Genomic DNA, 16,864 nt, shown 5'->3' on the forward strand with positions numbered 1-16,864 from the left:
GAAAGGGAGGGAGGTTAACCGGTAAAGGAACTGGTTTGCTACCCTGCACTGGGAGAAAGGGGTAGGTGGGTATAAATGTTGTGGGTAAGAGAGGGATGGTTATGACAGTACAGTCACATCACGTCACACTCATATTACGTAACATAAAAAAATTATAGCCTTTTGATCAGTGCTGTGCTTTTCATAAAGCGAAACAGTGCCTGGGAGGCCTTCACCGTAGACGATCGCCGTGTCCAGGGACGTAGGATCTTAATTTAAGTTAGTGGGCGTCCATCTAGACGCTCCAGCTCACGGCATAGACACTGTCTTTCCTCGCTGTATATGGGGCACTCACAAAGAATGTGGCCTATTAGTCTCGTCGCACCCGCATTTTGTACATGCAGGGCTATTTGCCATACCTATCACAATAGAATAATACTTTGTAAATGCTACACCAACCCACAGAAGGCACAGCAAAGTTTCTTCACATCGGGGTAGGCCAGGTGGAAGCCAGAGCTTCAGGTCAGGGTCCAGGAATTTTAAGCGGCAGTTTGCAAACTGGTCAGAACTCCACACGGAGGCCGTGTGTTCCCGCGCAAGTGCGCGAAGCCTGCCCGCTACGTCTGCCTTGGAAAATGGAATCAACACACAATCGGCGTCTTGGTGGGCTGTTCGTGCGACCTTGTCCGCCCGGAGATTGTCCGCTATGCCGCTGTGTCCTGGAGGCCATTGGTAGATGATGTCATGTCCTCCATGTATGGCATAGTGATGAAGTGGTCGTATTTCCGCGGCGAGTTGCTCATGGGCTCCGCAGTGAAGAGCCGCTTTTAAGGCTTGTAGGACTGCTTTTGAATCTGTGAAAATAGACCATCTTTGAGGGCTTTGCTGACTGATATGCCAAATAGCGACACGTAGAGCGGTTAGTTCTGCCGCTGTTAAAGAAGTGCGGTGAATTGCCCTAACCTTTTTTTCTGTAGTAATTGCGGGTATGACCGTGGAGCCTGAAGAACTCACGGCATTCACTGAACTGTTGGTGTACGATGCATACGATTTGCATGGTACTGATGGAAGTATTCAAGAGTGATTTGTTTTAGTTGTGTCGGCGATAGCTCGACCTTCTTCCTGATGCCGTGTATTGAAAAAAGCACGTGTGGTTGATGCAGGCTCCACAGAGACAGAAGTAGTCGCAAGAAGTCGAGGGTGAAATTTGTCACAGCGAATAAGCGGTATGTCGGAACTCGAGACTCGAAGACTTTCTAAATTCGATTGACAGATATCGAGACTATTACAACAGCAGTTTTCAAGGAAACTGTGTTGCTGCAAAGATTTAAGGCTACAAAATCAAGTAGCATGCTACATTTAGTTAATATATAATGATTATTGTGAGACGAAGTAAAAGGTTTGGTTTGGTTTGTGGGGTTTAACGTCCGAAAGCGACTCAGGCTATGGAGTGGAGGACTCCGAAAACTTCGACCAACTGGGGTTCTTTAACGTGCACTGACATCGCACAGCACACGGGCGCCTTGCTTTTCGCCGCCATGAAAAAGCGGCCGCCGAGGCCGGGATTCGATCCCGCGTCCTCGGGCACAGTAGTCGAGCGCCGTAACCACTGCACCACCCCGGCGGGGCGAAGTAAATGAGTTCCAGTTCATATCTGGAGTATTAAAATCGCCTAAAATGAGAAGTTTGTGTTTGCTACGACGAGATATAAGATGTACGATTGAGAGCTGAACATCATCATAGGCTGGAGCACGTAGACTCGGAGGAATGAAGAAAGCTGCAAGTATAAGTTTTGTATGTCGATTTAAAGTGAGCTCAAGCCACACATATTCTTCGGCAGTTTCCAGATCGCAACGTCGAACACACTGCAGAGAACTGTCAATAGCAATCAGAAATCCCTCTTCTCTTTGTTTGGGTCCTGTTTCAGGGCAGTCGCTTCTAGAAACAGAGTATTTATTAGGAAAAAATCACTGGAAGCGATATCGCTTGACAACCAGGTTTCGGTAACAACAACAGCGGTGTAACAACTGGCCAAAATGCTAGAAAAGAATTCAGATCCCTTAGTCCGAAGACCTCGGGCGTTTTGATAACAGATGTCCCAATTAGGGGCCACTGCGATTTAGCGTCAGTTCGGAGGAAAGCAGCATGTCGTCGTGAAGCTTCCCACGAAAGTCCTTGTAAATGCAGCCCATCTGCCACATCGAAGGCTCGACAAGCTTACTGTAGAATTCTTCATCAACTTCAATATGGAAGGACGAGTAGGAGTCGTACCTTGTTTTCAGCTGCCGGCAGGAAATGGGGGTAACATTCATTGACTTTAGATTGTTGGTAAGGTCTACCGATGTTGTTTCGGGACTGAGCGCATATGCTTGTGAACGGAGCTGAGCAGTAGTTTTGTGCATACATTCCGCGCTATGCACAACATTAGCAGAATATTCAAACCAGCATTGATACAAATACATGAATTGGAAAAAAAACTGAAAAACGACAACCAGTTACCCAACAGATAAAAGAAATATAATTTAGCACATTTTCTAGATGGTGATAAAAACAATGTTCATCGTCTGTACAAAACAAATTGACATATAATATTTCTTACGAACAATATTTCCAGAATTAGGAACCGCAACGGAACCATAAACATTCTGTCATATTGTACAAATGGCCGAATGAACTACCTAATTATTTCGGCAAGAGACGAGTTAAGTATTGATTTCAAGCATATTCAAGCTGCAAGGTACATAAAAAGTGCGGTATTTTTTTGCCGTATTAGAATGCACAACAGGAACAATGATTCTTTTCTGCATGACGTAAAGGCAGCGTTTCGTATATTCTTACATTTGAAAGCAACCGCAAAACAGTTTTTGTACAAATTTCAAATAAGAAACGTTTTTTTCTACGAATAATATGTTAGAATGAGTCAGATTAAGTGCTATATTTCTACTGTGAAGCTTCGTACAATAGCACAGGCTAGAGGCAGTTATTCTTAACACAATTTTGTTGCATTTTGGTTTGCTTGTGGGGTATAAACGAACGTGTTTACTTAATTTATCCACCTTTCCCCAGTAATACATTATGCTCTCGTAGAAGAAATGTTTTAGTCCATACTGACTGGAACCCTTAAACATTTTATTTAGTACCTGAAACTACATCCCTGTGCATTCGTTATTTCTGTTAATAAGCTGAACTTTCGCAGTTCCTATCGGACGTTTTTAATTCAGGACTCGCCTTTCAGTCCAATTTCCCGCAATTACAAGCGAAATGATAAACACTCAATGAATTGCGTTGAAAGCTAATCAAGAATCCGGTCGCAACCGCTTTCTCCGATCTTCGTCAGTCGGAGTCGTTCGACCTACATTTTTTTCCCACTCTGTTTCCCGCTCTTGGCGTTGTCTTGTTACCATGCTCAAAGTGTCTGGGGGTGTAGCTCAGATGGTAGAGCGCTCGCTTAGCATGCGAGAGGTACTGGGATCGATACCCAGCACCTCCATGGACATTTTTCTTTTTTATCTTCGATGACTAGTCTGGCAAAAAGGCGTTTTTCTCAGTTCAAGACTCTCTATCGCACTGTATACAGGTGTGTTCTACTTCCACTGAAAATGGAAAACCTGTCGTGTATTTAATTTCATACGGTGTTTTATATATTACCACATAGAAGACTACGCAAAAAATGATATCTGAGACGACAAGCGCGAGCCTGGAAAAGAAAGAAGCTTGAACGCAAGACTCGTTCTTGTCGACCATTCAAACGATCTATCGCTAGGCCCTCCTTGGCGTTCTACCGAGACGTGACACTGGTGGAGCGCACTGGGGTATGCATAAGACTCCTTCCGGCAGTCCACAGCGGATCCCAAACATCGACACGCCTGTCCATCGTGCTGGCCGCCGCCTTCTAGACCTAGCGCCGGAGTACAGCCATCTGACGAACGACTCCTCAAACGCCCAAGTTCCTCAGACCTCCCAAGCCATGGCACATCCCAACAATACGCCGGTGACTCTACAGAACACCAAGGTGCCAGAGTGCTTTCGCGGGGAAGCGTTTGAAGATGGGGAGGACTGGCTCGACCAGTTTGAGTGAGTGGCCAAAATCAGCCAGTGGAGGGCAGACCAGAAGCTTTGTAATGTTTATTTTGATCTTCAGGATAATGATAGAGCGTGGTTTGACAACCACGAGGCCAGCTTATCCACTTGGAATGACTTCCGCTGCCAGCTGGTCGACACTTTCGCGAGAACCGACCGACGAAACAATGCGCTGCGCCTGCTTGAAGTGCGCATCCTGAAGCCGAATGAGAGCGTGGCTATGTTTGCGGAAGACATGGCTCGCCTTTTTCACCATGCCGACCCTGATATGAGTGAGCCAAGGAAACTACGGCATCTCATGCATGATGTCACAGAACAGGTGTTTGCCGGCTTTGTACGCAACCCACATAAAACTGTGCGAGAGTTCGTTAAGGACTCTACGGCTATAGAGCGAGCCCTATAAGACCAGTGCCGCCAGTACAACCGACCCGTAACTGTGCTCCGACGACTGCGGCGGCGTTGAATACAATCGATAGGACCACTCTTCGAGACCTCATTAGAGAAATTGTCCTTGAGGAGCTCCAGCGAATTACAGCTACGAAGGCTCAGTCATCACAGGCCGTCGTGGAAGCCGTCAGGAATGAAATTCGGTATGCCTTATCACCGTCTGCACCATGTAATCACTCTCACCCCGTCGACAACACGGCAGATATTTCGGAGCCATACCACACTCAACAACCGGTCAGCTTCACGGCCGACGTTCCTGCACCTTACCACGAGCCGCTACACTGGAGCTATGCCGCAGTCCTTCGTCGCCCGCCTCCAGAGTACGCCCCACCGAGCTCATCGAGCCGTCAGGAGACGCAATTCTTCCATGGACCTCAGCGGGCGCCTTCCAGGCGCTTTCAACCACGCCGCATTGACAGGTGGCGCAGTTATGATAGCCGATCACTCTGTTTCTACTGCGGACAATCTGGCCACGTGTATCGGTACTGCCGCTACCGCGAAGAGGGGCAAGATTTTCCGCCTGCTTCTGCTCGCCAACACTTCAACGCCGACTCTGCCCAAATCGAGGACGACCCTCCGGTCAGCAGGCAAACCAAATCCCCGGGCTTCCGCCGCCGCTCCTCCCCATCACCACAGCGTTATCCTTTGCTGACGCGTCGTAGCACTTCTGACGTTAGCGAACAGGGGTCCCCGAGCCCTCACCGGGGAAAATAACAGCCGCAACCTCGCGAGGGGAGGTTGCAACCAGTCGAAAAGTGCCAAACCCCTCACCACCGCCGCAACCGCTGACAACCTGTGCTTCTAACGCCGCTGTTAACATTAACATTGACATTGCCGCACTACCACCGAAAATGCCGCCTACATTAGCACCGAAAATGCCGCCCCGGATGAGCAGCCCCGACGACGAAGCTGACAGCGCCGACCTTGCCGCACTCCCGCCGCAAATGCCGAAAGAGATGAGCAACCCGGATGAAGTTGTTAGTGCTGACCTCGCCGTTTCTATTGACGGGCTGGAGGTTCATGCTCTAGTTGATACAGGAGCTGATCTTTCAATTATTAGCCAGAAACTGGCTGATACGCTGCGTAAAGTAAGAACAGAATGGACTGGGCCAGTAGTTAGAAGTGCTGGGGGCCAGTTACTGGCACCGACAGGGACGTGCACTGCAAGGATAGGAATAGGAAATGCGGTGTTTGTTGGCAGTTGCGTTATTCTCCTAGACTGTTGCAAAGACCTCATCTTGGGCATGGACTTTCTGCGCCTTCATGGGGCTGTAATCAGCATTCGAGACAGCGTCGTTGCCTTCACCAAGAATCATGGAGACCTTGGTTATGGGGAAGTACCACTGATGCCCTTACGCGTCGCCAAGGAGACGGTGACATTACCTCCGCGATCATGCTCTCTTGTTCAAGTGAAGTGCGACGTGGCGCATACCGGCGATGAAATCGCCGAAAGGGCAGTCACCCTGGTACTAAGCCGAGGTGTTTCTATAGCTCGGGGGCTAGTCAACTTGACCGATGGACAGACCGAAGTGCTGCTGACAAACTTCAGCGACGAGCGTCAGCAAATTCCGAAAGGCCCAACTGTGGCCTTTTTCAACAGCCTCCCAAATGCGCAGCACTGCTTCTCACTGCAACAGGAAGGGCCAATGTGCAAGACGCCCGTAACCATCGTCGATGTGAGTCCAAATTTGTCTTCTTCAGAACGGGACCGCCTTTTGTATCTCATAGATCAATTTCGAGACTGCTTTGCCTCCGAATCGCGGGTCGGCCAAACGCCCTTGATAAAACATCAAATCATTACGGATGACTCGATTCGCCCGATTCGACAAACGCCTTACCGTGTGGCTCCGAAAGAACGTGAAGTAATTCAACGCCAGGTGGTCGAAATGCTTAGAGACGACGTTATCCAGCCGTCACAGAGCCCCTGGGCTTCCCCAGTGGTACTTGTTAAAAAGAAGGACGGCAGCTTACGAGTTTGCATAGACGACCGCGAGCTCAACCAAGTGACAAAAAAAGACGTGTACCCTCTTCATCACATCGACGATTCCCTCGATCGCCTACGAAATGCACGTTACTTCTCATCAATAGACTTTAAAAGTGGATATTGACAGGTAGAAGTAGATGAGAGGGATCGGGAGAAGACAGCATTCGTCACTCCAGACGGATTGTATGAATTTAAGGTCCTTCCGTTCGGTTTATGCTCGGCACCAGCAACATTTCAGAGGATGATGGACACTGTGCTCTCGGGACTTAAGTGGCAAACATGCTTGGTGTATCTTGACGACGTGATTGTGTTTTCGGCCACATTTGAAGGGTATCTACGCCGTTTGATAGCTGTGGCCATACGATCTGCGGGCCTCACCCTAAAACCGGAGAAGTGCCACTTCGGTTACCCGGAGCTGCAGCCCTTAGGCCACGTCGTTAGCCAAGACAGTGTCCGGCCTGATCGTGAAAAGCTCTCCGCAGTCGCCAAGTTCCCAACACCTACGGACAAAAAGACATTGCGGCGTTTCCTGGGTCTTTGCGCCTATTACCGACGGCTTATTGCTGGCTTTTCACGAATTGCCTGGCTATTACTTTCATTGACGCGAGACAACGCTGTCTTCAGCTGGGGTGAAGAACAGCAACAAGCTTTTATTGAGCTGCGGAGGCGTTTACAGACACCACCTGTCCTGGCAAACTTTGATGACTGCGCTCCTACACTGCCAGCAACGTGGGCTTAGGTGCGGTGCTGGTGCAGCGCCAGGATGGTGTGGAAAAAGTAATTGCTTACGCCAGCAGGACCCTATCTAAAGAAGAAGCGAACTACTGGACAACCGAAAAAGAATGCCTTGGAGTGGTATGGGCGGTTATGAAGTTCCGCCCTTATTTGTGCAATCGCCCTTTTGATGTCGTTATCGACCATCACTCTCTCTATTGGCTGACGAACCTAAAGGACCCTTCAGGGAGACTCGCGCGTTGGAGCCTTCGATTACAAGAATTTGACATAGCCATTATTTACAAATCTGGAAGGAAGCACACGGATGCTGATTGCCTTTCCCGAGCGCCGGTCGAACCTTCCACTATGAGCGATGAAGGCACTGCGTTTTAGGTGTCATAGATGACACAACGCTTTGCCAACAGTAGCGAGAGGACCAGCAATTGCTCCCTCTTATTGATTTCTTGGAAAAGCGAACTAGGGTTGCGCCTAAGATTTTCGCCCGAGTAATGCCTTCGTTCTTTATTCGCAACAACGTACTTTACAAGAACTTCCGCCCTGTGGGAAACAGTTATTTACTCGTCGTCCCATCAGCTCTCTGCAGTGAAGGTTTGCAAGCGTGTCACGACGAACCAACCGCCGGTCACCTAGGCTACACCCGCACTTTGGCTAGAGTACAGCATGGATACTACTGGCAAAAACTGCCGGCGACAGTGAAACACTATGTACGTACGTGCATAGACTGCCAGCGCCGTAAATCACCCCCTGTAAACCAGCTGGCCTACTCCACCTTCTTCAAATGCCAACGACACCTTTTTAACAAATCGTCATGGACCTCCTGGGACCATTTCCGACGTCCACAGCCGGGAATAAGTGGATAATTGTCGCCACCGATTATCTAACCCGCTACGCGGAGACCAAGGCTCTGCCAAGGGGTTCCGCCGCTGAAGCAGCTCGGTTCTTCGTTGAGAACATTGTCCTGAGGCATGGCGCTCCGGCACTCATTACAACTGACCGAGGAACTCCATTTACGGCCGAACTTTTGGAGACCGTTCTCCGCCTCAGTGGCACCAGTCATCGTAAAACTACAGCCTATCACCCCCAAACCAGTGGGTTGACGGAACGCCTTAATAAGACCATCGCAGACATGCTTTGCATGTACGTTGACGTGAACCACAAGAATTGGGGCGAAATTCTTCCCTACGTCACGTTCGCCTACAATGCGGCACGCCAAGACACCACTCGTATGACACCATTCAGCCTCCTTCACGGGCGACCAGTAACAACTATACTGGATTCAATGTTGCTCCCGAATGCCGACACCGATGATCTCTATCAGGACGCCGAGGAATTCGCTCAGCGTGCAGAGGAAGCTGGACAACTAGCGCGTGTGCGGATCAAAAATCAGCAAGAGCATGATGCACGACGCTACAATCATAGACACCGACATGTCATGTACGAACCTGGCGACAAAGTGTGGGTCTGGACGCCTATTTGCCGCCGTGGGCTCTCCGAAAAACTATTGCGGCGATTCATCGGGCCCTATGTTGTTCAGCGACGTTTAACCGACGTCACTTATGAGGTGGTGCCAGACGAGGTGTCGACATCAAAGCGACGCCTGCAACAAGCTGACGTCGTCCACGTTGTGCGTATGAAGCCGTACAACTCGGACTGACCTCATCGAGACGATGCTTCCTGAGGAGGGGGGCAAATGACACATAGAAGACGACGCAAAAGATGACATCTGAGACAACAAGCGCGAGCCTGGAAAAGAAAGAAGCTTGAACGCAAGACTCGTTCTGGTCAACCATTCAAACGATCTATCGCTAGGCCCTCCTTGGCGTTCTACCTAGACGTGACAATATGATGTGTCAATACATACCGCCACCCGACACAGCACAAAATGCTTATCCTCCGCAGTCTCGTCTTTTTTGAAATAATGAAGTCATTTGTGAGGTTGCTTGATTATGACCAACCGTCCAGCTCTATGCTTTAGTTCGCAGAATAAAGCATTTCTTTCGACGCGGCACTGTTAATTCTAAGAAGGCTGTTACGGTAAGCGTGCTATCAGTGGTTGTGCAAGAAAGGGATAGAAATAACTGCAACGGTGATTCTCCCCACTATAGTAAAATGACTTCCCAAGGTCTGAAAACGCTATGCAAGCAAAATATACGCTTTGATGCCAGCATATGACGCGGCTGATATATCCCGATGATGCCATGCGTTTTTGAACTCTCCGTCAATAAATCACTGTTAAGCTGAGTCAACAAGAACATGCTCAGGATCTCCGCTCTCATTTTTAAAGACACGCAAATTGTCTTATAAGATGCTGGCGCGACTACAAGTGCTATTTACGATACCTGCCTTTTACATTTGTCATTACTTGTACTGATACTATGTGTGTATCAATATATTTGCGGCTACATTTACAAAATGAGCCGCATTCTCCACAATCAGTACGACAATCACGGCCATCACAGGAGCAGAATAGGGAGACACAGCTACCGAGAGAAACAGAGATATGAGAATAGAAAGACAGAGAGGTTATCTAGACGATGCCCAGCCGGCTACCCTGCTCATACGGAAGAGAACGAAAGGAGAAAAAGGTAAGAAAGAGCAACAAGATAAGGACCTTACCACATGCCTAGAGGTCTCTCGTAAAAGGGGGTAGAGGGCGAGCGCTTAAAGTCTGCTCGGAAAAATAAATGTTTCTAAACATTAGAATGTAATTCACGACAACAGGCGAATTCAACACGCGCTTATTTGAGAAATCCTACGTATCTTAAACGGTAGACATCAAGATTTGGATTTTCTCGTCCGCTCAGTCATTAAAAGCCTCATAAACTTTTCATGCACTTTTTAAATGCCGACATTTGCTTACACTGCATGTATTAGGTTTACGTACTTTCCTCTGATCTAGTTTGAGATACAAGCATTCACCGCATACCATCCGATTATTCAATAAGATGATATGGAATTATTAATGCCACATTCGGTATCTTCAATACAAAATTAAACCTGGAAACATAATATTACTTCCATCATTTATAAAATCACTTACAGCGGGTCTTAATTTACCAGCTGCACTTCTTTGCCACTAAACACGGACCAACAAGTTTATGACTGACAAACACTACTATCTAGCGGAAAGCACCTGTGCAAGTCTTGATTATAATGTGCAGTTTTTTACTACGTTTTACGAAATCCAGAAACGAAATTATGCTTTTCCAGTCAATTTACCCTGATTTCTATTTTTTTCTCATTTGTTCTGTGCGTAATGTTTTAATAATGTCCCTACTTAAGGTCTGCACCATACCTCAGTGTCTACTGCTATAACGTGTTTTTTTTTATTAGCAGTTGCATTATGCTGTCGTGGAAAACCAAGTGCTTTAGTTTACAATATGATAGCAAAAACAGAACTTTTGGATCGAACCAGGTGAGATGAAAAGATTGCATAAATTTTAATATTCATTAAATTTCTAGGAGCCTGGTGGTCCTGCTCCGCAGCATGGGCCATGCGACCCAGTCCTCATTGCTGGTCGGAGTACTCGCTGGACAAAATGGCCTCCCACTGCTCCAGATTGGGATTGTGAAGTTTCTCGATAGCGGGATGGAACTGGCATGGTCAAAACATGCGAAAGGCAGCTATTTCTCAACAGTATGAGCACTCTGTAGAGTGAGGAGTGCCAGTGGTAGCATTTAAGTGATGTGACATAAGTATCTCACTGTAGCCGGCGCAAGGTGTGTTCTTACGCTTTGTTTAGCGTTTCGTGAGCTGTGGGGTATATCTCTCTAGCCTATGTGGAGGTGTGTAGTTGTGCGGTAAAGACGATTATTGGCTGTGGGATATGCTTCCCTGCTTCGTCGTCTAAGCGAGAATCCCGATGTAAGATAGCTAGGGAGTGCAGGTGGACGGCAGCATTTCATCTCATTAGTTCCGTGTGTCTCGGGAACCACATGATTGAGGCTTGAGTTGGGGAATGTTCTGCTGAGTGTGAGGCATGATTGATGAATTAGTCTGCCGTCACGGCAGTCAAAAAGGTCGCAACGACTATACAGCTGATTACCACAATACTTAGATGCATCTCTAACAAGCACCACAGCTTAAAAGAAAAGGACGCAATTCGCCAGGTGCTAGCTCTCTTAGTGGTAGGATTAATTTACGGGCCTGCATAAAACCAGAATCTCTCAGTCACAAGTGGCAAAGTACGAATATTGCTAGTACGAATAGCCTACACAATGACACTGGGCCTCCCGAAATCCGCATCAACATATGGTCTCATGTCACTTGGCATTCGCAACACGCTCCAATAAATATGGAAGGCGCAAAGACTGTCATACCTCAATCGCCTGGCCATCACTCGAATAGGCCAGACAGTTTTGAGAAGATAGTCTTTAGACGGTCGACCAAAGGACGGAATTTCCTATATCGATCCGCAAGGACATATATGTCTATCAAAAAGCCAGAACTACGCATCCGACATCTAACGCAGAGCGAAGACGGTCCAGACCCGGAAATGTGCATAAGAAATGGCAAATTAAGGCCACGCTCTATGCGGATAATCCTAGGACGGATGACCATACCCATGAAGAATCAAGAGGGCAAATTAATAAATTGCACGACAGTGCGCACCTCCCGCAAAGGAGGCAGCTATTGCGCTAACGCCAGCTACCAAGAGAGTTGGTAGTGGCAGTAGTATAAAACATTTGAACATTTCGCTTCAACGAGTGACCACTTTCAATATACACTTTTCGGGTGCCTATGAATTGCAGCGCCATCCAGAAACAGCCAATAATACCTTTTTGCTACTGCTATCATTGCCTCCTGAAAACCACTCTTTTAAATGGGAAAGCTCCTGCTACTTCCCTCCATATTCGTTTTTTAAGTACTTGTCCATTTATCAACAATCTGAACATTTTCAACTTAGGCACAGTTTCTTTTAATGGCCGCGGGTGCCGCCATATTCGTAAGCACTAGAAATTTGAGCAATCAAAACTTTCGTGTTTTTATACATGAGCCCTATGGGAACTTTCGCAACTGGTAATATTAAAGAGCTTTGAATTGAACAACAATCTAGTGGGTGCCTGCCATCTCGTTTTTGTATATTCGCTTTTTTTTTGGTAATAATCTAACCTTCCTTCTTTCTACTCTTCCTTCTTTCTACGGGACACGACTTTCAGTTTGATTGTCATCAGTTCCAAGCGAAAGAATAAACATTCATAGAATTGTGTTTGAGCGCTACTGAAGATTCCGGTCGGAACCAGTTTATCCGAGATTCTTCAGTTGGTGTCATTCGACCTAGATTTTTTTTCCTCTGCTTCCCACTCTTGGCGTTGTCTTGTTACCATGCTCAAAGTGTCTGGGGGTGTAGCTCAGATGGTAGAGCGCTCGCTTAGCTTGCGAGAGGGGCTGGGATCGATACCCAGCACCTCCACGAGTCTTTTTTTCATCATCGAACATATGCCTGGCAAAAAGGTGTTGCCGTCATCCCAAGACAAACGAATTCGCAGTATACTGATGTGTTCTACTCCCATTAAGAAGAGAAAAGGCGTTGTATATTTTATTTCACGTGGGGATTTATATATGAAGCATCAATATAGCTGCCCAGTCCTCCTTTGTACTAATGAAGTGGCTTGTGAGGTTGCTTGATTATGACCAACCATCCAGCTCTATGCTTCAGTTCGTAGAATAAAGCATTTCTTTTACGCTTAATTAGTGTTTCTAGGTAGGCTGTTAATGCAAGCATGCTATCAGTGGTTGTACTGGAAAGGGATAGAACGGTCAACTGCAGCGGCTATTCTCCCCACTAAAGCAAAATGACCCTACGAGCTCTGAAAACAATATTCAAGTAAAATACAAGACTTGATACCAGCGTATGACACAGTAGATATTTCCCGCTGATGCCATGCGCCTTCCTGCTCGCTGTATATTAAGCAACGTTTATCCGAGTCACCAGGGGCATGTTCAGGATCTTCACTTTCATTTTGAAAGACAGGAAAATTGCCTCCCAAACTGGAACGACTACGAGCGCAACATGCGGTACTTGCCATTGACTTTTGTCATCACTTGTACCATTACCATGGGTGTACTATCATAATTGCGGCTACGTTTACAGAACAAGCCGCAGAACGAACTGAGACCGGCTTTACAACATTCACCACGACTGCAGGAGCAGAGTAGGGGGACACAGCTATAAAAGTACGCACAAAATGTGGGACAACGGAAGGCGGCATGGAAGCCTCGAAAACAACTGCAGTCATGAAACAATTTAACTAACCATTTCTCGCGCTCACTTGGGATCTGCTGTGAAATATGGGATTTTTCTCATCTCTGTATAAACTCTTTAACAGATGGGAGTCAGTGCTTACACTTTGTGTGATGGAGAATGAGGGATTATCAACACATAATTAACACTTGGACAAATATCTGATGAACGTTGGGGTTTGCAGCAAACATATAATTTAGAATTTGGAAGAGGCCGGAAACATGGTGCTTTCCTTTTAGGCCTGGCAAAGCGTTAGACTCCTCCGTTTGCGCCTGTGCAACGGTTACCTTTCTGCGGTCGCGTTTTGTCGGCAGGTCTCCTTTCCGTCGCTACATTTGGCCGCGGCTTGCAAGAGTTTCGCTATTCTTGAATTGCTTTTGCAAGCGGCTCCTCGTTGTGAGCAACAGCCCTCTTGTCTCCGTCTCTCCCGCTCTGTGCATACTTGAGGTACTTACGTCAGGCAAGACGCAGGGAAACGCTGGTGTTGTTTATTCCCGCTGCGTCGACGCTGTCCATTGATATCGACGGCTCGTCCAATGGATGGTTTCGGTTTCCCTTCGACGACTTCTCTGCAACTTCTCGACATTCCCAACGGCGCCTCTACTGTACACTTCGGACTTCCAGCCACCTCGTCATCTTATCTTGCAGACTGCGCAAACAAGAGTGTCGAACCTGAACCGGAACCGAACCGAAAACACAGATATACAACTTTTGAAACACTTTTTTTCTGGGCTTTTTATTTTTGATCTTACACTTTCCGGAACCATGAGGCCAAAGTACAACACCATATTGCAACACTGAGAAGAACCAAGAAAAGCAAATGCTTCCCATGTGGCCATGTGAATGGCCATTTTTGAAATTCTCCTTAGCAAAAAAAAAACTGTGCACAGGGTGACGGAACAGAGTCACGAAGACACAAACACAGAACTCACAAGCAACTGAATAAATATATTGCCTGCAGGCAAGAAATACTGCATGCTGCGTCACTAAGAGATATGTACCAACTGGCCAGGGTACTTTCAGTGATGCATTTTGGAAAGGTTCTTGTGCCAATGGCACTTAGGATGCACATTTAGGTGTCTGTTCCAAGGCTCAGCCATAACAATACCTATATTCTGATAGTGAGGCAAAAGGTCTGGCATTGCATAACTTTGACCTGCAGCTATGTTACGCATGGAGTATTGCAGCAAGGTATGAAGGTATGAAGGCAGTAAGGTATTAAGCAGAGCTTGTTGAGCTTCCAATGTCGAGAGCATACCTGAGAAGAAAAAGAGGTTCATATTCTTGATGTGCAAGATTTCACGCATACTCCTTGCTGCCAAGTATACCAACCCGGATAGCACTTTTGGAGCCACATAGACGGTAGGCAGGACTAAATGCAAGCAATGGTCCCTCCAAATGCAGCAAGGTGCCAGTGAACACTTCACTTGGATGTTGGATGAATGCAGGGGCAGGTCTACAGCAGAGGCTGAAGGATAATAGGAAACGTGGCTTCTATCACTGTCAACAATGTCTAGAAGTTTTCACAGTTAGGAATCTGTGTTCTTGTCACCCTGAGAGACGGATAGAAATTTAAATCAACACATGTGATCTGAGGAGATGGGCACCAGTTACAAAGCTACAGTTGATGTTTCCTGTGAAAGCACATACAAAAAAACAACAGAAAGAGCTTGTGAGCAGAGTTGTATCCTCACAGCTGCTGCTTTAATGACGTCCAATCAAAGGCTGGTGGTGTTATCAAAAGACACATGTGGAATTTCCTGGAGTATGTATAGCAGCGAGACTTACATCAGAAAAACAGTTTACGTGGCAGTTTTTATCGGTCATATATCTAGACAGAGTTCTTCCTTTTAGCAAGCTAGTATCAGAGAGGGCCACAATCTGGACCACAGGTTTTTTTTTTAAAGAATATTTTAAGTTCAGGTTTGTCCAAGCGCAGCTGCACTGCATTACAACTGGCACATTTCGCTGGTTTTGAGCTCTGCAAACTTCACCAGGGTCATATACACCACAACAAGCATTGCTTTCAAAGTGCTAATTATTATCTACAAGAATAGCACAGCTGTAGGGAGTTAGTTAAGGTGCCAGGTAATATCGCTAGACATATGAACACAGGGCTTCGAACAAAATATAAAGGAAGGAAGGACAGATCTTCATTTCTGAGCTCCCTAATTTACACACCACAATCCCTCACAACGTCGAAAAAAGATGCTGACTGGGACACACACTAGACCACAGCAGATTGTTTGCATGCCACTTATGACGTCTTAAAGTGGCCTGGTCCCTAGAACACGAACGTTTTTGCTATAGCAGTTTGAACTTGTTTGCACTTAGGGGGCAGTAGAGACTGGATCAAATGCAGTTGGTCAAAAACATGAACACACTTCGCAGATGCAGAAAAACATCCATCTTCAACACACAGGTCATGCACACGGTCGACACGGCACGGTTAGATTTTGGGACTGGCAGCAAGGAACTTTCAATGGTGTGGTGGCAGCCAATAGGAGCAGCTATCGAAACCAGCTGGATGATCACCACAGCTGGCATAAAGTCCATTTTGCAAGTTTTTAGGTCATGGATGAAACCACACAACGTACAGCAATGATCCTTGGTTCAAAACTTTGTCTAAGACATTTTGCATCTAAGGCAACGGGAAAGCATTTCAGCAAGCTCGATGGCAGCATGTTCTTTGAACCCGCAGTCAAAGTTTCGGTGGCATATGCTGTTATGGCAGATGTCAGGACAACAGAGTAGAACAGTGCACGAACCCTTTGTAGCAGTTAGTGAGCAAGGTCATTCTTCATGTATCATGTCACAAACTTGATAACACATCTCCTCTTATGTGGCTTGCAGAAACCAGGCTTTAATTGTGATGTTGGCAATATGAAATGAGAAAAATGCGACTTGCTCTTCTGTACGACCATTCATGTGCAAGCCCTTGCATTGAGAATCAGCTGCGAGTCGGTGCTGATCCCAGTACTAGTACTATGGGCTCATACGGAACATGATGAAGCTTTGCCTTTTGAAAATGGTGGCTTTCTCCGTTGGAATAAGTGTCAACGAAATCCATGCCATTCATTGCTTCAGACTCTTATTGTCGACATTGCTATACCAGCCACTATCTTGTCACTTCTCGTGATCGCTGAGTGATGTGGCCGCGCTGGATTGTTGGTCATTCTCATGGTCTGGCAGCTCCATGAACCCACGGCCGATTCATTTAGCACTGGCCTCCTTTCTTTGTCACTGGCCCCTTAGAAATGTTCATGCTGGAGCAACCATATTTTTCCCATAGGGACAGCACTGCCTTGAAGATGTGGCCGTATTCCAAGACTACAAACAATACAATAAAATGGCAATTATTTATGGTTTACCCTTGTTTTTGCGTCCCTATTTT

At 46.7% G+C, this 16,864-nt stretch overlaps 2 non-coding genes across 2 annotated transcripts; both read left to right on the top strand.

Moving 5' to 3' along the window:
• Positions 1–3,396: 3,396 nt before the first annotated feature.
• TRNAA-AGC (transfer RNA alanine (anticodon AGC)) lies at positions 3,397–3,469 on the top strand. Its single transcript has one exon. It is a non-coding gene; the product is annotated as a tRNA-Ala (tRNA).
• Positions 3,470–12,566: 9,097 nt separating this feature from the next.
• On the top strand, positions 12,567–12,639 carry TRNAA-AGC (transfer RNA alanine (anticodon AGC)). Its single transcript has one exon. It is a non-coding gene; the product is annotated as a tRNA-Ala (tRNA).
• The last annotated feature ends 4,225 nt before the right edge of the window (positions 12,640–16,864 follow it).

This window comes from Amblyomma maculatum, chromosome 11 (assembly GCF_055883805.1).
Source record: "Amblyomma maculatum isolate TAMU_Amacu chromosome 11, ASM5588380v1, whole genome shotgun sequence".
NCBI classification, from domain to species: domain Eukaryota; kingdom Metazoa; phylum Arthropoda; class Arachnida; order Ixodida; family Ixodidae; genus Amblyomma; species Amblyomma maculatum.